Source organism: Lepidochelys kempii, chromosome 2, assembly GCF_965140265.1.
Source record: "Lepidochelys kempii isolate rLepKem1 chromosome 2, rLepKem1.hap2, whole genome shotgun sequence".
Taxonomy (NCBI): Eukaryota; Metazoa; Chordata; order Testudines; family Cheloniidae; genus Lepidochelys; species Lepidochelys kempii.
The window spans coordinates 262,502,949-262,524,005 of NC_133257.1; the positions used below are offsets into that span (position 1 = coordinate 262,502,949).

General features: G+C 46.4%; 1 protein-coding gene across 4 annotated transcripts in view; it reads right to left on the reverse strand.

Annotated features, from left to right (window-relative positions):
- GJC2 (gap junction protein gamma 2) overlaps nucleotides 1-21,057 on the reverse strand; it is a 112,338-nt gene that overhangs the window by 16,127 nt on the left and 75,154 nt on the right. The window contains exon 1 of one of the 4 annotated variants that reach the window (XM_073334825.1): nucleotides 8,462-8,569. The exons of the other annotated variants lie outside the window; for them this stretch is intronic. The gene's annotated coding sequence lies outside the window, so the exon portion shown is untranslated. Of the gene's footprint in view, nucleotides 1-8,461; nucleotides 8,570-21,057 lie in introns of those variants that run through there. 4 annotated transcript variants of the gene reach the window in all.

Genomic DNA, 21,057 nt, shown 5'->3' on the forward strand with positions numbered 1-21,057 from the left:
GGTGGTGTTTATGTGACCATTGTTTATTAGCACTGTAGTGTCCAGGAAGTGGATCTCTTGTGTGGACTGGACCAGGCTGAGGTTGATGGTGAGATGGAAATTGTTGAAATCATGGTGGAATTCCTCAAGGGCTTCTTTTCCATGGGTCTAGATGATGAAGATGTCATCAATATAGCACAAGTAGAGTAGGGGCGTTAGGGGACGAGAGCTGAGGAAGCGTTGTTCTAATTCAGCCATAAAAATGTTGGCATACTGTGGGGCCATGCGGGTACCCATAGCAGTGCCGCTGATCTGAAGGTATACATTGTCCCCAAAAGTAAAATAGTTATGGGTAAGGACAAAGTCACAAAGTTCAGCCACCAGGTTGGCCGTGACATTATCGGGGATAGTGTTCCTGATGGCTTGTAGTCCATCTTTGTGTGGAATGTTGGCGTAGAGGGCTTCTACATCCATAGTGGCCAGGATGGTGTTATCAGGAAGATCACTGATGGATTGTAGTTTCCTCAGGAAGTCAGTGGTGTCTCAAAGGTAGCTGGGAGTGCTGGTAGCGTAGGGCCTGAGGAGGGAGTCTACATAGCCAGACAATCCTGCTGTCAGGGTGCCAATGCCTGAGATGATGGGGCGCCCAGGATTTCCAGGTTTATGGATCTTAGGTAGTAGATAGAATATCCCAGGTCAGGGTTCCAGGGGTGTGTCTGTGCGGATTTGTTCTTGTGCTTTTTCAGGAAGTTTCTTGAGCAAATGCTGTAGTTGCTTTTGGTAACTCTCAGTGGGATCATAGGGTAATGGCTTGTAGAAAGTGGTGTTGGAGAGCTGCCGAGCAGCCTCTTGTTCATATTCCGACCTATTCATGATGACGACAGCACCTCCTTTTTCAGCCTTTTTGATTATGATGTCAGAGTTGTTTCTGAGGCTGTGGATGGCATTGTGTTCTGCACAGCTGAGGTTATGGGGCAAGTGATGCTGCTTTTCCACAATTTCAGCCCGTGCACGTCGGCGGAAGCACTCTATGTAGAAGTCCAGTCTGCTGTTTCGACCTTCAGGAGGAGTCCACCTAGAATCCTTCTTTTTGTCATGTTGGTAGGGAGACCTCTGTGGATTAGTATGTTGTTCAGAGGTATTTTGGAAATATTCCTTGAGTCGGAGACGTCGAAAATAGGATTCTAGGTCACCACAGAACTGTATCACGTTCGTGGGGGTGGAGGGACAGAAGGAGAGGCCCCGAGATAGGGCAGCTTCTTCTGCTGGGCTGAGAGTATAGCTATCACCAGCAGGAGAGTGAGTTTGTGTGTGTGGTTTTTGGGAAAAAAAAGGGGGGGGGGGTTGAGAAAACCTGGATTTGTGCTGGAAATGGCCCACCTTGATTATCATACACATTGTAAAGAGAGTGGTCACTTTGGATGGGTTATTACCAGCAGGAGAGTGAGGTTGGGGGGGGAGGGGGAGGGTGAGAAAACCTGGATTTGTGCTGGAAATGGCCCACCTTGATTATCATACACATTGTAAGGAGAGTGATCACTTTAGATAAGCTATTACCAGCAGGAGAGTGGGGTGGGAGGAGGTATTGTTTCATGGTCTCTGTGTATATAATGTCTTCTGCAGTTTCCACAGTATGCATCCGATGAAGTGAGCTGTAGCTCACGAAAGCTTATGCTCAAATAAATTGGTTAGTCTCTAAGGTGCCACAAGTACTCCTTTTCTTTTTGCGAATACAGACTAACACGGCTGCTACTCTGAAAGCTACCAGTAAGTCCTTTACGTTACTTTCACCCCTGCAGATGTCACAGATGCACTTCCATCCGTGCAGGTTCTGGCCCCTCAAGCACGAGGAGTGAAATAAATCCTAGTTCCACTGAGCAGTGTGTGCATGTTAATAAAAACACAAAAAGCCCAACCAAGGCAGAACACTCCACCACAACACACACTTCTCCTGGGGAGATGATGAGAGAAAGAACGAACCCATTTGTAAGAGATGGGAGTTATGTCACTTAAAGCATGACTGGAAGGTGCTCAGAGGTGCGATGAGGAGGGCAGTATAAGAAACTATGCCAAACAGAAGTCAATGGCAAAACTCCCATTGACTTGAAGGGCGCCAGGTAGGTTATCAGAAGATTGTCTAATCCAGAGCTCCCCAACCTGTGAGACATGCCCCCTGTGGGGGGGAGGGGGGCAGCCTTCACAGGGGGCAGAGAGGGATCTCTACCCAAACCCAGTCCACTCCCAGTTCTGCTCTGGCCCCGCCCCCAGCCGAGGCCCCGAAACCTGGCCCCAGCCGAGGCCTCTGGCTGCAGCTCTGTTCCCAGCCCCGCTCCCGCCCCCAGCTGCAGTCCTAGCCTCAGTCTCCTTACCCCTGGCCGTGTCCCCACCTCCCCCCCAAGAGCCGCGGCCCCGCTCCCAGTCCCAACTCGGGGGTGAGGGGGGCATGGACAGGCAAGGGGAGGGGCGCAACCCTTATAAGTCTGGGGACTACTGTTCTAATCTCTTAGCAGAACACATGTCCTTCTGCCCTTCCCCCTGACTCTCGCACACACATTTCTTTTGGAGGACTCTTGTGTTTTTAAAGCCACCAGCTGCCTTCTCATTTCTGCTAAAGACCATATTGGTCTTGAAAGAGTCCAGGACAAAGCGCCAACTACCTGCAATGCCTATTGAAGGCAATGGGAGCTGCCGGGGCTCAGAAGCATGCAGGATTTTGGTCCTATTTGGATACCCCCATTCAGCCAGCAATACCCCTTAGGCAGAGCTCCCCCATGTAGATCGTTCACACTCCTGGCCAGGAACCATCTGCCTGGAGGGGGCAGTGTATGCAGCTGCTGCTGGCTGTAATGTAGGGCACATTAATGCTGCTGGTCAATGGAATTATGCGAGGGATGAATCCAGCCCATTTTGTTTACTCACCTATTGTATTTAAGGGCCAAATCCTGAGTGTTTTCCTGCAGTAGAACACAATGCATTTTCATGCCTTGCCCCATGCATTTTCAACCAAAGATGACCAAGCGATCCTGCTATACATGATACAAGTAAAACTGATGGACCCAGTTCTGATCTCATGCACACTAGGTTTGCCGTCGAAAGCAGAATCAGGCCCCATTGGTTTTGGTAATTCCTTTCTAGCCAGAGGGATGGCTTGAAATTCTCATCCCCCTACCCTGTACATAGATCTGGGCTAGAATCAGCTTTCCAAAAGCTCTTATCATTTTATCTGAATTACTGATGTTTTCCTATAGTCTTCCTTTCTAAGGACCCAGTTCTGGATCATTGAAGTCAATGAGAGCTTTCCCTGAACCATTTGAAATCAGTGCATGTCGGATTGGGACCAATGTGACGTTTGTTTTTTTGTTTGTTTTTGTTTTTTTGACATCTAAATTCTGTCTCTTTGCAAAGACTCCTCCATTTTTTCTACTGATGTTTCTTAGGATATGAGCCAAATACAACACTGCTGCTCGCTCAACAAACAGCCTTGATTCTACCACAGAAGATAACAATCAGATCCAGGTCTTGAAATATAGTGAAAATTCTTTTACTATCCAGAGGTCTGGTGTAAAGTCAAATGGAAATTTCCAGTGCTACTATTTTTATACATAATAAGCCCTTTATAAACACAGACCCACCAGTCTTTAAAATCCTACTGGCTGCAAGACTCCTAATAATAATCATCATCTAGCACTTTCCATCAACAGAGCTTTACAAAGGAGGAGAGTGTTGTTATCCTCATTTTACAGATTGGGGAAACTGAGGCAAAGAGGCAAAACAGTTACCCATGTTTACAAAACAAGTCAGGGGCAGAGACGGGAGTAGAACCCATGTCTCCTGTCTCCCACACCACAAGTCTAGCTGTTGAATCCCAAAGTCTCTCAAAAGCCTTCTTGGTCAAATTGTGCATTTCCAGCCATGAACGTGAACCAACCTAAAAGGGTAGATTGTAAGCTCTTCGGGGCAGGGACCGCCTTTTTGTTCTGTGCTTAAACAACACCTAGCCCAATGGAATTCCGATCCATGATTAGGGCTCCAAGGCACTCCACTAATACAAGTGTGCACAGGTAGGGGAAAGAGCTCTGTTGTGAGTTACTGTGAAATGGTGCTTTATAAGGACTAAGCAGTGGTAATTACATAGTGCCTTTGTTGGACACAAGCGTAATTAAGCTGTAACTCAAGAAAATGCTATCACATTATCCTGTGATAAGAAAAGGAGGACTTGTGGCACCTTAGAAACTAACAAATTTATTTGAGCGTAAGCTTTCGTGAGCTACAGCTCACTTCATCGGATGCATTCAGTGGAAAATACAGTGGGGAGATTTATATACACAGAGAACATGAAACAATGGGTGTTACCATACACACTGTAACCAGAGTGACCAGGTAAGGTGAGCTATTACCAGCAGGAGAGTGGGGGCGGGGCGGGGGAAACCTTTTGTAGTGATAATCAAGGTGGGCCATTTCTAGCAGTTGACAAGTATGTCTGAGGAACAGTGGGGGGGGGTGGGGAGGGGATAAAAATGGGGAAATAGTTTTACTTTGTGTAATGACCCATCCACTCCCAGTCTCTATTCAAGCCTAAGTTAATTGTATCCAGTTTGCAAATTAATTCCAATTCAGCAGTCTCTCGCTGGAGTCTGTTTCTGAAGTTTTTTTGTTGAAGAATTGCCACTTTTAGGTCTGTAATCGCGTGACCAGAGAGATTGAAGTGTTCTCCAACTGGTTTTTGAATGTTATAATTCTTGACGTCTGATTTGTGTCCATTTATTCTTTTATGTAGAGACTGTCCGGTTTGACCAATGTACCTGGAAGAGGGGCATTGCTGGCACATGATGGCATATATCACATTGGTAGATGTGCAGGTGAACGAGCCCCTGATGGGGTGGTTGATGTGATTAGGCCAAATGATGGTGTCCCCTGAATAGATATGTGGACACAGTTGGCAACGGGCTTTGTTGCAAGGATAGGTTCCTGGGTTAGTGGTTCTGTTGTGTGGTGTGTGGTTGCTGGTGAGTATTTGCTTCAGGTTGGGGGGGTGTCTGTAAGCAAGGACTGGCCTGTCTCCCAAGATCTGTGAGAGTGATGGGTCGTCCTTCAGGATAGGTTGTAGATCCTTGATGATACGTTGGACAGGTTTTAGTTGGGGGCTGAAGGTGATGGCTAGTGGCGTTCTGTGTCTCCAACGAGAGACTGCTGAATTGGGCTTAATTTGCAAACTGGATACCATTAATTTAGGCTTGAATAGAGACTGGGAGTGGGGGTCATTACACAAAGTAAAACTATTTCCCTATGTCCCGTCCACCCCTCCCCCCTCAGACGTTCTTGTCAACTGCTGGAAATGGCCCACCTTGATTATCACTACAAAAGTTCTCCCCTCTTCCCCCCCCCGCCCACTCTCCTGCTGGTAATAGCTCACCTTAAGTGATCACTCTGGTTACAGTGTGCATGGTAACACCCATTGTTTCATGTTCTCTATGTATATAAATCTCCCCACTGTATTTTCAACTGAATGTATCCGATGAAGTGAGCTGTAGCTCACGAAAGCTTATGCTCAAATAAATTTGTTAGTCTCTAAGGTGCCACAAGTCCTCCTGTTCTTTTTGCAGATACAGACTAACACGGCTGCTACTCTGAAAATTATCCTGTGACAATGCAGAAAGCAACTCATGCCACTTCTGGATTTCCTGAGTTGAACAACAAGAGCAAGAAGGAAAAACACCCCAAATTCATTACAAAATTTTTGTTTGCAGTGTTGTTGTAGCCATGTCAGTCCCAGGATATTAGAGGGACAAGGTGGGTGAGATAATATCTTTTATAGGGCCAACTTCTGTTGGTGGAAGAGACAAGCTTTTGAGTTTAAACAGAACTCTTGTTCTGGTCTGGTCCGGGAAGGGTACACAGATGTACTCCCCTAGAATATATGTTAACTACTTATGTGTAACAATCTGTTCCACCTTGTATTTAGCTGTAAAACTCTGAGTACCTTTCCCAGACCCAAAGAAGACCTCTGTTGAGCTTGAAAGCTTGTCTCTTCCACCAACAGAAGTTGGTCCAATAAAAGATATCACCTCACCCACCTTATCTCTCTTACATGATTTTTGTCTGCTCTTTAAACTCTAATGGTTAAAATTTTAAGGGCTCTTTAACACAGCATCTAGTTTGGGGTCAATTGTGGGCAAAATTACAAGCTCGGTTATTTGCAGGCATAAATTCCGCGTATTCAGTCAACCTTTAATGGAGGGAGGGTAGGAAGAAACTTCCCTTCTGAGCAGGCTATGTTATAATTGACCACTTCAGGCTTTCTTGCATCTTCCTTCAAAGTACTTAGTGCTGCCCACTGGTGGTGACAGGATACCGAACTAGATGGAGCAGTGGTCTGATCCAGCTCATACTTAGACATTATTTACCTCTGCAATTCATTGCAAGCACAAAATTAGAGGCTACTTCAAAAATCGGGCCCCAGTTTGGATGGTCCAACCTCTTCAGTGACGTAGGCTGCATGCACAGTTGTGTGACACCTCCGCGGGCCACATACAGAAAGAAAACGGCGTCCTCCATGTGGTGTATCCTCGCACGCACCATACATGAGAGGTCACGCCGTGCGGAGGACACCATTTTGTGGCACGGGTCTCTGGCACGTGCCACATTTCACTGCGATGCTCCCTATATTCCAGGTAGCTGCCGCTGTGGGAGCAGATGCCTTGAGGACTGGAGTGAATTGTCCTGTGGGCTGGATGCGGCTGCTGGGCTGCCAGTGGGACTCTAGAGTATTGCCTTTTAGTTCACTGTTCATTAAATGGGATTCAGGCTTTCAGTCAACTGTGGTTTACCATCAAAAATATTCCTCGTGCCCTTCCTCAGTCAAATATACACCCTTCCTAGCAGGGCTGGCTCCAGGCACCAGCTTTCCAAGCAGGTGCTTGGGGTGGCAATTAAAATGGGGTGGCAGCAATTCGGTGGCAGGATTCAACCAGTATGGTTACAAGGTCAGACTGCAGAGCAAGGATTTAAGGAATTGATTCTGTTCTCTCTGAAGTCATTGGCAAACTTCCCATTAATGCCAGTGGAAACAGATTTGGGAGACTTAAACTCTTTTAAATGTTCATAAGCCAAATGGGTGTGTGTGTGTGTGTGTGTGTGTGTGAGAGGGGGGGGGGGAGATTGCAAAGTAATTGAATTAATTAAGGAATAATGGTTTCTGACCACAGGCAATTAACCCTCTTATTTGATTCCTATAATAGTCAATGTAAACTTTTAACAAACTATTCAGTTATCAGCAAAAATTGAGCCCCGTGTATTTTAAAGCTCCTGCAAACCCTTAACTCCGTATGTAAATGTATGCGGGATTAGGGACTAATTTTGCATGTAGTAGCTTCTTTAATTCCCAGTGCAATACTTTTGCCTCCATCATGCTGGAAGAACCAGGCAAATTCATACATCCCAACAGCCATGTTATAATGCTATGAGTCCACCCACCTTTCCAGGCAAAATAGCTGTGAGTAATATAACCAGCCCAGGAGACAATGAGAAGAGACACTTGGAACATTTGATCTCCAGTTGTAATGCTCAGTTTAATTTGGGGGCGCTTTTTGCAACTGTTCAACCGAGGAAACTATACAGCTGCCAAATATAATTGCGAAGGCTTTAATCATAAGGTTGTTTCTTTAAATATTCCCTTTACATTTTCAAAGAACTTATAAGATAAAACCCAGTTTCCATCGTAGGATATGATCACATCAATTTAGCTTAACAAACAGGACAACAGTCTGAAAATGTCATGTACCATCTTCCAGTGATGCATGCTGTCAAAAAAGAAAAACAGTACGTATTTTCCATATAGGCACCTATGTATCTTCACTGTACAATATAAGAGCCTATGTAGTCCACTCACACTGGACAAAAAGAGTAAGGAACAATTCTGCACTGGTGGGTAGGAGGAATAGATTACATAGCTTCCCTACTATTGAACTCAGACTAGATCATCGAATGGTCCCTTCTGGATTTAAAATCTATGAATCGAAAATCAAATTCAGCCTACAAAATGCACACAGAGTAACTGTTTCATTCCTAGATAACTAAACACAGACTGGGGGTCAGATTTTACTCCTTTAGGGCCTGATCCAAACCCATTACAATCAATGGGAATCTTTTCACCAACTTCAATGGACTTTGGATCAAGCCCTTATGTGGGTGAAAAAGTAACTGAGAGCAAGGGCTGACTTGAGGGTTCAGATTCTCCTCTCGTTTACACCAGTGCAGGCTACACTGTGGGGTCATACAGTGTAACCAAGAAGAGAATTTGGAACTAAAGGGGAACTCTTAAAATAGATGCTAAAATAAGTGAAATAAGACAAATGTTTCTGCTAGCCAGAGTTCTCTCCTGATTTTCCAAGCCAATCTTTTCACCCTCTTGCTCTTTTCCCGTACACAAAGCATTGTACAGTCGTTTAAACTGAAGGGAAAGTGCTATGGAAAAGCTACTCACGGAGACATTGTGTTTCTTGCTGAGGGCTCTCCCAGCAACCAAGGATCAGAAAGTTTCCTGCTATCCGTGTCCTTTTCCTTTCCTTAGACAAACGTACTGACGTCTCCCCAAACCTATACCCTGCCAGTTTGGAAGGAGACTTTATGGTAAGTATTTAAACATCCTGTCGGTCTCCGCCTCTCTGACAGCTAAGCGCCCATCCCCCGAGAATCCTGCCTGTACAAGTCAGGAAAACAGCTAAAAGCAATGTCCTATTTTCCCTCCTCCCCCTTCTCTGATATCTATAGGAAGGTCTCGGAACAAAGACTGAATAGAGCATGTAGGAATGAATTCCAGTGTCCTCATTCACAAGGGACTCCAACGGTGCGAGGAGGTGGAACATGCTACACAAGCAGGAGTAAAAACATTTTAAAAAATCCATTGCCCAGTGCTTTCCTCGGGATACTGCCTGGAATTTCGCTGTGTTTTCTTAAGCAAGTTAATTGCATAAGTTCATGGCATCAGTACCAGATTTGTGAGATAGAAAGCATGACTAATAAGGAACATATGGAAAACATATGTCGATGAAAGATCCATGTGTGGAAAACAAAAAGACACCTTAATAAGAAAAACCCATTTCAGGCCATTCTGCACTGTGCTAATGACTTAGGCTTCCTCTGAAGTGAGCACTGCATTTGTCTAAAAGCTCACGCTGTTTGAGATCTCAGTATTCAAGCAGAATGCAGACTTTTTCCATTCCCTTTGTAGGCAGTACCAAGGATTCTAGGAGACTTTGAAAACTATGCCTGGCTTCTTGGCTTATTCTCAGAAGTGGGTGGGTGGGGGGAAGGTGGGAAATCAGAGTTTATATGAAATCTAACGCAAAGCTCCAAATTAAAAAGAAACCAAGCACTGAAATCCATCATACTGCCCATCTCAGGGCTACATCCTTTCCCCACTGAAGTCAATGGGACTTTTGCCATTTTGTCTTCAATGGAATCAGGATTTGGTTTCACTATAGTAGCTAAGAATAGACGGAAAGGTAAGGCAGAAAGTTTGCATAGAAGGAGTACTTGTGGCACCTTAGAGACTAACCAATTTATTTGAGCATAAGCTTTCGTGAGCTACAGCTCACTTTATCGGATGCATCCGATGAAGTGAGCTGTAGCTCACGAAAGCTTATGCTCAGATAAATTGGTTAGTCTCTAAGGTGCCACAAGTACTCCTTTTCTTTTTGCAAATACAGACTAACACGGCTGCTACTCTGAAACGTTGCATAGAAGGTAATTCCTGTGCAGAAGACAGGAAGCAACAGTGAGAGTCAACAAAGAATTAGAGAGGGGAAAAGACACTCCAAAATGCAATGCTAGCCAGAGAGGGAGATAAGTAACTATGGGTACGACACAGCTTTGTAAATCCAAGTCTGTGAGATCCAGGCTTGTGGACTCAGTGTTTCCAAGCCTGTGCTTGAGTGTCCACACTGCAACATTACAAATCCCCCAAAGAGATATGAAGGTTCCATTTATGTTAACACATTCTTTAAAAGTAAGAGCACCTTTTGGAACAGTTCAAGGAGATGGCATAGTGGTTTCAACTGATAATATTAACAGTATAATGCACTGTCTAGCATAAACGTGCACCACCATCCTCTACTGGATGGTGTTGGAAATTATTGTCTGTTTGTCATAAGCCCTCTACTGCTACCAGGGATTCTCCTTTAGCTCTTCTCAGCACCTGTGGTTTTGCAGCGGGAGGATGCAAAGTCTTACAGTATCTTATTGTGATTTTCATGCAGAAGGTCTCAGAGTCTTTACAGTTAAAATAATATACACACTACACACAGGGATCATTTAACCCATCTCTCAAATGCAGCCATCTCCAGGGACACAAAGTGAAAAAGAACTCTATATCCAATTGACAATACAGGGGAAATGTGAGGTGCATGAATGTAAATATGACCAGGCCACTGGGGTAAACACACTTAAGTTTGAGAAAAAGTCCATGGGATCTTTCATGATCATAAGTAGTCATGGCCTTGGGTTTAGGTCTCATCTGGAAGGCAGCACCCCTAGAAGCACATTGTCCCGAAGCATCGTGCTGGGGTATTGGGTCAGTTTCAGAAGGAAGTGGGCCACATACTGAGTCAACCCCCCAAAGCACCTCACGGCTCCTTGGATCACTCATCCAAGTACTTATCAGGCCAGCCGTGCTTAGCTAATGAAACCTAACTGGTGCACAGACCAAGGCTGTAATGGCTACCAGAATCCAGTCTGGATCCCAAAAGAGCCCATGGTCTTGTCTGCAGTTACCTGAATACAGGAGTCTGTGGGCTGATAAATGCTGCAAATCATTGGTGATATGGCCAGTGGTGCCCCCAATAGCTAAGTTGCCAGGGAACAGAAATGAAACAGGCCTAAGCGGCTAGAACAGAACGCTGCTTTGATTCGACAGCCACCGCACTCTTTCTTACAGAGGCAGAAGTGGGGCTACATTCTTTGTACTGAATAGCAATGCTTCAAACAATATAATGACCCCTCATGTCTCAACAGGCTCCAAATGGAACCTTTTGTGACAGATCTGACATGCCTGGATAGGAGCTCAGCTGAAAGCAAGAACACGAACAACACGACAAACCCACTTTGCAACATGCCTACAGCCAAATTCTGCCCTTGAGTGCACATGCCTGGTTCCCAATGAAGGCAACATGGGCACCAGCAGAGTGAACTCCCCCCTGCCCTGGGATGACTTGTGTGTGTGTGTGTGGACGCGTTTGGCCTGTTATTATGTTTGCTCAGACTGTTGCTGACTTAGCCGTTTCATGGTTATTATATGTTTTGATTGACCACCTCCCAGCGCATCTTGCTTCGATTTCCTTGTGTTTGGGGATTGTGCATCAGACCGTAACATGTCCCCACTGCTCTCCGAATGAGCCTCAGTCCCGAGCTGGAGGGACCAGCTCTAGGGATGAGATGGGAGTTCAGTCCTTGGCCCACATCTTCTGGCAATGTGCTGAGCATTGGTAATAATGGTGGCGTTGTGGTACAGTTATAATGGGACACCTATCCACTGGCAGCTGAACAGAAACCCCAAACTCATTTCACACAGACCATCCAATATCTCTCTTCATTTAGTGCTTTGAGATCCTCAGATGAAAGGTATGATTGGCATGCTCCCACTTCCACTAAAGACAATGGCAAAGTGGCCATTAACTCCACTGGGGGCAAGACCCGAGCTGTACACAAGCAAAAAGTATTATTAGTTATTTATTAATAGCCACCAGCTGAGTATGACTTCCAGTCACTACAGATCCTGTTGGAGTTGAAGCAGTGACCTAGAGATGAAAGGCCTAATAGCCTGGCACCAGTCTCCTGTCTTTTCACCAGACTAATAGTGCTCCATCAATTTATACTAAGGGTATGTCTACACTAGGAAATTAGGCCACTTTTATAAAAGTCGATTTTTAGAAACCCATTTTATACAGTCGATTGCGTATGTCCACACTAAGCGCATTAAGTCGGGGGAGTGTGTCCTCACTACCGTGACTAGCATCGACTTACAGAGCGGTGCACTGTAGGTAGCTATCCCACAGTTCCCACAGTCGCCGCTGCCCATTGGAATTCTGGGTTAAGCTCACAATACCTGATGGGGCAAAAACATTGTCACGGGTGGTTTTGGGTACATGTCGTCAGGCCCCCCTCCCTCCCTCCTTCTGTGAAAGGAACGGCAGACAATCGTTTCACGCATTTTTTCCTGGGTTAGCCGTACAGATACCATACCACGGCAAGCATGGAGCCCGCTCAGCTCACTGTATGTCTCCTGGGTGCTGCTGGCAGATGTGGTACTGCATTGCTACATAGCAGCAGCTCCTTGCCTTCGCAGCAGACGGTGCAGTGGGACTGATAGCCGTTGTACGTCTCCTGGGTGCTCCTGGCAGACCTCGGTGAGGTCGATCGGAGCGCCTGGACAGACATGGCTATCCTCTTCTTAGATCACCAAATGGGAGCCAGAGACTCCAGGTCATTCTCTTCTTCAAGTTTCATCTCATGGAGATTCAGTCCTGCCTGGAATATCATACGAGCTGGAGGCTTCTGCCTCAGGCTGCTCTCTCAGCCAGCAGCACCGCGCGGTCGCACCTACCCCAGCCTACCCCTTGCTCCCATGGCTCATGAAGCCTGGACAGTAGCAAGGAGCAGTTCAGCTATAGGCTGAGCAAGTGCAGAATGGTGGTAGAATGTGCCTTTGGATGTTTAAAAGCCCGCTGGTGCTGCTTGCTGACTATGTCAGACCTCAGAGCAACCAACATTCCCATTGTTATTGCTGCTTGCTGTGTGCTCCATAAGATCTGTGAGAATAAGGAGGAGTTGTTTATGGTGGGGTGCGAGGTTGAGGCAAATCGCCTGGTGTCCGATTTTGAGCAGCCAGACACCAGGGCAATTAGAAGAGCACAGCAAGGTGTGCTGTGCATCAGAGAGGCTTTGAAAGCCAGTTTCATGACTGACCAGGCTTTGGTGTGACAATTGTGTGTGTTTCTCCTTGATCCAAACCCACCCCCTTTGATTATTTTAATTCCCTGTAAGCCAACCACCCTCCCCTCTTCGAAATAAAGTAACTATTGTTTTGAAACCATGCATTCTTTCTTTATTAATTAAAAAAAAATGAGATAATGGACAAGGAAGTCCGGATGGGGTTGGGGAGGAGGAAAGGACAAGGCCACATTGCTTACTGAAGCCACACTAAAAATCAAACTCTTTGAATGACAGCCTTCTGTCATTTGGGCCATCCTCTGGAGTGGAGTGGCTGGGTGCCTGGAGCCTCCTGCCCCACATTCTTGGGCCTCTGGGTGAGGAGGCTATGGAACATGGGGAGGAGGGTAGGCAGTTTGTGGTGGGGCAGTGCCCCACCCCTATGTCAGATTGGGCTACAACAGGCCAGAGCGGCTGCACAAGGCGGAAGCCAATCAGGGAGGGCCTGTTAGAGAGCCAATCAGGGGCAGTATTACAGCCAGCCAATCAGGGCTAGGCTAGGCCCTATATAAAGGCTGCCCAGGAAGGGTGCAGGTAGTCTCTCCTAGGCCTTTAGTGTTTGAAGGTCTGTCTCCTGCTGGAGGAAACTAGCGGGCTGGGCTGGGCTGCGAAAAAGGACCCAGCTGGTGCAAAGGGGCTGTAGGGGAAATGGCCCAGGGAGAGAGATGGACAAAGGGAGAGAAGGAGGGCAGGCAGGAAGGCTGCTGCCAAAGGGTCCCTGGGTCGGGATCCAAAGTAAAGGGTGGGCCTTGGCCGCCCCTTGCACTTCCACCTGGCCGTTAGGAGTGGCCATCACGGACTGCACCAGACCCCTGCCAAAAGGGGTTAGACTTTGGGGATGTGATTGGCCATTGTGGCTGGGGTGAAGAGAAGGACTACTGATAACACCAAGCCCCTGGAAGTAGGTGAGTCCAGAGTAGTGGGCACTGCCGGAGGGCAGTATCCTGAAGAGGGTGCTGGGAGCAACGCGGGTCGAGACGCCAATCTAGGGTGAGAGACGGATGGGACACCACCGGCAGAGGGCGCTCTGCATGAACTGAGCTAATTCCCGGAGTCAACAGCAGGAGTGAGTGAGTCCCAACCCCGTCACACTGAATGCAGCGGGGGTCTGTGCTCTTGTTGGCTTTCCTGAAGCTCCAACAGATGCTTCATCATGTTCGTTTGCTCCCCCATTAGCCTCAGCATCGCGTCCTGCCTCCGCTCTTAACACTCACTTAATTCTTTCCTGGCCTCTGCCACTGAATGCCTCCATGCATTAAGCTGTGCCCTATCAGTGCAGGAGGACTGCATGAGCTCGGAAAACATGTCATCGTGAGTGTGGTTTTTTCGACTTCTAATCTGCAATAACCTCAGGGACGGAGATGATGTGGGGGAGCGTAGAAACATTCAACGTGCTACGATTCGGTGGGGACTGCATGGTCCCCTGTGCTGCTGAGTTCGCCAGGCTGACCAAACAGGAAATGAAATTCAAAAGTTCCCGGGGGTTTTCCTGTGTACCTGGCTAGTGCATCGGAGTTCAAAGTGCTGTCCAGAGTGGTCACAATGAAGCACTCTGGGATAGCTCCTGGAGGCCAATACCATCGATTTGCGTCTGCACTACCCCATATTCGACCCAGCAAGGTCGGTTTTAGCACTACTCCCCTTGCTGGGGAGGAGTATAGAAGTCAATTTTTAGAGCCCTTTAAGTTGACGGAAAGGGGTTGGTTGTGTAGACACGTTCACTTTAAAATCAACCTAACGCAGCTAAATTTGACCTAACCCTGTAGTGTAGACCAGGGCTTAGTCTTTCTGTGCAGTATGTGTTGCCATTTACATCTGTGCAAATTGAGTGCAAGATAGGTGTAAAAGAAATCAAAATGACAGTGTTTTATAGCCATTTTGTAGTCACATGGCACAAGAATACATGACTACCCAAGGTGCAAGGCAATGGGAAAATCAAGTCATTATGCTTTCGCTCGATTCATATCACCAAAAGCAACAGGTCTTATGGATACCACTGATTTTCTGCTTATATCCAGAGATAAGAACTGAGAATGCCAGAAATATGCATACTGCTGTAAACAGTTTGTGTCGTCTTTCGTTCACGGCAGAAAGTAAAGACAAAACAATGCAGACCTGACGCCACAAGGCTTCGCTTTTCTAGCCATGAATAAAATACACAAAGACCGAAACAATAATAGGCACCTTTTGTCTGTTCAATTCTTCCATGTTCTGGGCTGTAATTAAAGCTTGGAATTAAATAAAAAGGAAAAATAAAAAAGGGACAATGAATGTACTGAAAGAGTGGCTGTCATCTGTCCATCCATCCCACCACTGTATTTCTAAAGCACCAATCTATAGGTATTTATTTTAGGGTATGTCTTCTATGGGGAAAAAAACAAAGGTGTGTTCTTAGCATGGGTTAGCTAACTCGGGTTAAAATAGCAGTGAAGACACGGCAACTCGGCTTTTAACTCGGGCTGGCAGCTAGAGTTCAACCCCGGTCTGCCTTGGGCTTTAACTCAAGTTGCTAACACAAGTTACAGGTTGAGTTGCCATGTCTTCACTGCTATTTTAACCCATGTTAAGAACACACTTTCTTGCTTGGCAATGAAGAAATACCTTTAGATAACTAAGCACCTTACCTGCTATGGATAACACATAAAAATGGCCATATTGGGTCAGACCAGTGGCTCACCTAGCCAAGTATCCTGTTTTCTGACAGTGGCCAGCGCCAGAGGGAATGAACAGAACAGGGCAACGATTGAATGATCCATCCTCTGTCATCCAGTCCCAGCTTCTGGGAGTCAGAGGTTTAGAGACACCCAGAGCATGGGGTCAAATCCCTGACTATCTTGGCTAATAGCCATTGGTGGACCTATCCTCCATGAATTTATCCAGTTCTTTATTGAGCCCTTTTATACGTTTGGCTTTCACAACATCCCCTGGCAATGAGTTTCACAGGTTGACTGTGCATTGTATGAAGAACTATTTCCTTACATTTGTTTTAAATTTGCTGCCTATTAATTTAATTGGGTGATCCCTGGTCCGTGCGTTATGTGAAGGGGTAAATAACGCTTCCCTATTCACTTTCTCCACACCATTCATGATTTTGTAGTCCTCTATAGATTCCAATTAAACACTAATAGTAATTCAATTACTATTCTCTATGGGAGAAGAATAAAACTAATTCTCTGTCCTGGTATTATGCTAGAGGTCAGAATAATGATCATAATAATCCACTCTGGCCTGAAAATCTATGAATCTCTATATCACGTAGCTCACATTAGAAAAATATATTAATTTTTATAATCTTCTTCTGGATTTTCATTCATTCCAGTTACATGTGTTAAGGACCCTTTCATCAAATCTTCACTCAAATAACAATCCTACTTATCAAATGAAAGCCCATGAAATTTCACCTGTTTCGGGGGGAGGGGGGGAAATTGGATCAGTTTCACAAAATCAAAATGAAATATGAAAAACTCGTGTGAAGGTTTGTTTTAATTTAATTTTGACCAAGGCTTAGGTGACAATGGAATTTTATGGCAGTGGAACAGGTATTCTTGAATTCAAACAGTTGAGACAAATGGAAAAAATTGCCTAAGATTAGAAATTTCCCTACAGGGATTTTATTCTATCACTGGCCTTTACAGGTATGTCTACACTAACCCCAACTTCTGACTCAGGTTTCAGCCCAAGCTTCCCTTCTGTCCATACACACAGCCTGACTCAGGTCAGCAAGCACTCAGGACCCAAGCTCTAGCACCCTGCTAGGGGGATGGATAAGAGCCCAAGTCCCACTGTGAGTCAAGCCCCGCCATTCTGCAGCCTGGATGAAGGGCATTTTATCTGCCTGGAGAGAGAGTCAAGAGAAACTGGTGTTTTTATCGTAACATGCTCTTTGGAAGACTCCCTTGGCAGAGCAAATGTTCTGCACAGAGGCGACTACTGTCCCTTCCAGGTGCAAAAAGAGGCTAATATTCTGAGGTGTATTAATAGGGGTGTCATATGTAAGATGGGAGGTAATTGTCCTGCTCTACTCAACCCTCGTGAGGCCTCGGCTGCAGTACTGTGTCCAGTTCTGGGTGTCACACTTTAGGGAAGATGTGGACAAATTGGAGAGAGTCCAGAGGAGAGCAACAAAAATGATCAAAGGTTTAGAAAACTTGACCTATGAGGAAAGATTTTTTTTTTTATAAAAAGGACATTTTAATCTAGAGAAAAGGAGACTGAGCAAATATGTAAAGGGCTGTTATACTGAGGGCTTGGGTTCAATTGTTCTCCATGTCCAGTGATGGTAGTATAACACCAACAGATCCTGGCGGGATCGAACCGGGGACGTCTGGAGCTTAGTGCGTGAGCCTCTACTGCATGGGCTAAAAGCCAACAGCCTGTTAGCTAAGGCTGTACAGCAGACTCATTTTCTCTCTCTCTCTCTCAGTGGTCTCAGTCCCACTAGATGGGACAGAACCCCACACCCAGAAGGTGTGTGGGTTACAAGTAGGACAAGAAGTAATTGGATTAATCTGCAGCAAGGAAGATTGAGGTTGGATATTAGGAAAAACTTTCTAACTCTAAGGGTAGCTAAGATCCAGAACAGGCTTCCAAGACAGATTGTGGAATCCCTGTCATTGGAGGTTTTTAAGGACACTTGGTCCTAGGGGCTGGATATAATGACTTCTTGAGGTCCCTTCCAACCCTACGTTTCTATGATTCTGTGGTGTACAGTGCCTAGCACAATGACGCCTCGAGGAACTCCCGGAATAGACACAGTAATAATGATATCACAGCACTGACTCATTGTACATGGTGAACATAAATAAATCAAGCACATATTGAGCTAGTCGGACTTCAGCCATAGTCTTGTAAATTTCATGTCCCTCTTTGAAACTGCGGACATGCAGTGCCTTAGTTGAACTCAGGAAACCACAGCTGTTTCTTGGAGGCATTGCTGTTCCAAAAATGGCTTTTCAACAGAGATTTTCTTCGGATGTAAACATGTGCTTTAGGGAACTGCAGTATCTTCCTGAAATACTTCCTACTTTTCCTGAACTCATCTCTTCCTGGCAGTATCCTTATTGTTTCAAGAACTGCTTCTCATGCAAACACAAAGGGGTGTGCATGATTCATAGAGTTTAAGGCCAAAAGGGACTATCGCCAGGGTGGGCAAACTACGGCCCATGGGCCATATCCAGCCCGTCAGACCATTTAATCTGGCCCTCAGCTCCAGCTGGGGAGCGGGGTTGGGGGTTTGCCCCACTCCGGCGCTCCAGCCAGGGAGTGGGGTTGGGGGCTTGCCCCGCTCCGCTTGGCTCCCAGGAAGCAGCCGGCATGACCCCCCTCCAGCTCCTGCGTAGTACATGGAGGAGTTGCCAGGCAGCTCTGCGCACTGTCCCGTCTGCAGGCGCCACCCCCAAAGCTCCCATTGGCTGCAGTTCCTGGCCAATGGGAGCTGCAGGGGTGGCGCCTGCGGACGGGACAGTGCGCAGAGCTGCCTGGCTGAGCCTTGGAGCCGGAGGGGGGACATGCTTCCAGAAGCTGCTTGCGGTAAGCACTGCCTGGAGCCGGCACCCCTGATCCTGCCCCCCCCATGCCCCAATCCCCTGCCACATTCCTGATCCCCCTCCCACCCTCCGAACCCCTCGATCCCAGCCCAAAGCCCCCTCTTGTACCCCAAACCCTCATCCCCAGCCCCACCCCAGAGCCCTCACTGCCCCCCACACCCCAACCCAGAGCCCCCTCCCACACGATGAACTCCTCATTTCTGCCCCCACCCCAAGAGCCTGCACCCCCAGCCGGAGCCCTCACCCCCTCCCGCACTCCTACCCCCAATTTTGTGAGCATTCATGGCCCGCCATACAATTTCCATACCCCGACGTGCCCCTCAGGCCAAAAAGTTTACCCACTGCTGGACTAACAGGTCTTCTAGTCTGACCTCTTGCATATGACAGGCCATAGAATTTCACCCTGTTACATTTGCATTGAGCCCAATACCTTGTGTTTGGTATCTTCCAGAGAGGCATCCAGTCTTGCTGGGAAGACATCAAGAGATGGAACATCCACCACTTCCCTTGGTAGTTTCTTCCAGTGGTTAACAATCTGTGCCTAATTTCTCCTTTGAATTTGTCTATCTTTAATTTCCAGCCATTGGTTCTTGTTCTGCCTTGTTTGCTAGATTAAAAAACCCTTTAGTATCCAGTACTTTCTCTTTGGAGGTACTCATACACTAATCAATTCTACTCTTGATCTTCTGATTCATAAGATAGACTGAGCTCCTTAAATCTCTCATTGTAAGACTTTTTTGTGGGTCCTGTATCTCCAGTTTTTAAATATCCTTTAGAAAATGCGGACATCAGAACTGTACACAGTATCCTAGTATTGGTCTGTCCAACGCCACACACACAGGCAAAATCACTACCCTGCCCCTACTCACTACTCCCTTCCTTATACATCCAAGCATAGGTGCTGGAACTAGGGGTGCTGCTGCATCCCCTGGCTTGAAGTGGTTTCCATCATATGCAGGGTTTACAGTTTGGTTCAATGGCTCTCAGCCCCCCACACTATACAAATTGTTCCAGCGTCCCTGCATCCAAGGGTTACATTAGCTTTTTGCCACAGCATGGTTCTGGGAACTTATATTCAGTTGCTTGTCTACTCTGACCCATAAGTCCTTTTCAGAGTCCCTGCTTTCCAGGATACAGGCCCCCATTCTGTAGGTCTGGCCTGCAGTCCTCATTCCTAGATGGATGAAACTTGCATTAGGTTTTATTAAAATGCAGTTTGGCCCATCTTGCCAACTGATCCAGATCGCTCTCTGTGCGATTGCCCTGTCCTCATTATTTACCACTCTGCCAACCTTTATGTCGTTCTCAACTTTTGCCATCAGTTGTTTTATCTTTACTTCCATCTGGCTGGTGACAATGTTGAATAGTATCGGGCATAGCACCAGACCCTGTGGAACCGCACTAGAAACACCCCACTAAGGGATAATTCCACATGGACAACTACTTTTTGAGACTGGCAGTTAGTTTTAAACCATTTAACATGTGGTCTGTTGATACTGTACCGTGCTACTTTTTAATCAGAATGTCATGCGGTACTAAAGTCAAACGCCTTACAAAAGCCTAAATATATTACTTCCATGCAGTTACCTTTGTCAACCAAACTTGTAATCTCATCAGATCTCATGATCTCGTTTACATGTATCTATTAATGATTGCATGCAGAGAGGGAGGGGGAAATATGTTGTGGCAACATAATAAAGAAAAGGTTTTCGTTTGCTGCATAAGATTTGGAGGAGGTTTTGTATTAAGGACTTCTCGGAATGCAGGCCATGGCAACATATGCTCAGTGATGTGTAAGGTGGTAGCCTACAGAGTCTAACTGAATCAGAGCTGGTATGACTTACCTGTCCGGAGGAGAGATGGGTAGTGGAAAAAGCAACTAATAAGTGGTTGGAAAAGAGGCATATGTTAAATTAGGCAACTCCTCCCTCCCCCACTAAGGCCATGTCTACACGTTCAGCGTGTCTGGTGAAGACGCTCGATGCCGACAGGAGAGAGCTCTCCGATCGGTATAATAAAACCACCGCCGCCACCAGCAGAAGCTATGACAGCTCTCCCACCGCCATAGCGGTATGCACACGAGCACTTAGGTCGCTGACACTTATGTCGCTCAGGGCGGTGGTTTATTCACAACCCATAGCAACATAAGCTGTAGTGTAGACATGGCCTAACGTACAACTTCTTCTGGGCCCCTGATGTGTCAATTACACCAGTTTAAACCACCACAGACCGATTCATTGATGTCTATTTTACACCGCCTCCCATGTCACCTCTGAATCTGGCTCTATGGGCCAGGCTCTCAGTCGGTATCAATCAGTGCACCTCCACTGACTTCAATGAAGTGATGCTGATTTACACCAGCTGAGGATCTGGCCCATTTCTGTCCCTACACCAAGGTAACTCTCTGGTTGATTTTATTTCACTTCCTTCTGTTGGCAACTGCCATTGTAATAAGTTGTCATGATTTTTACATTAGTATGTAGTTCACCTACAAAAATTTGCACTGGAGTTAAACTTGGCAAGCAAAGCCTCCAGCAGGAATGTTTGG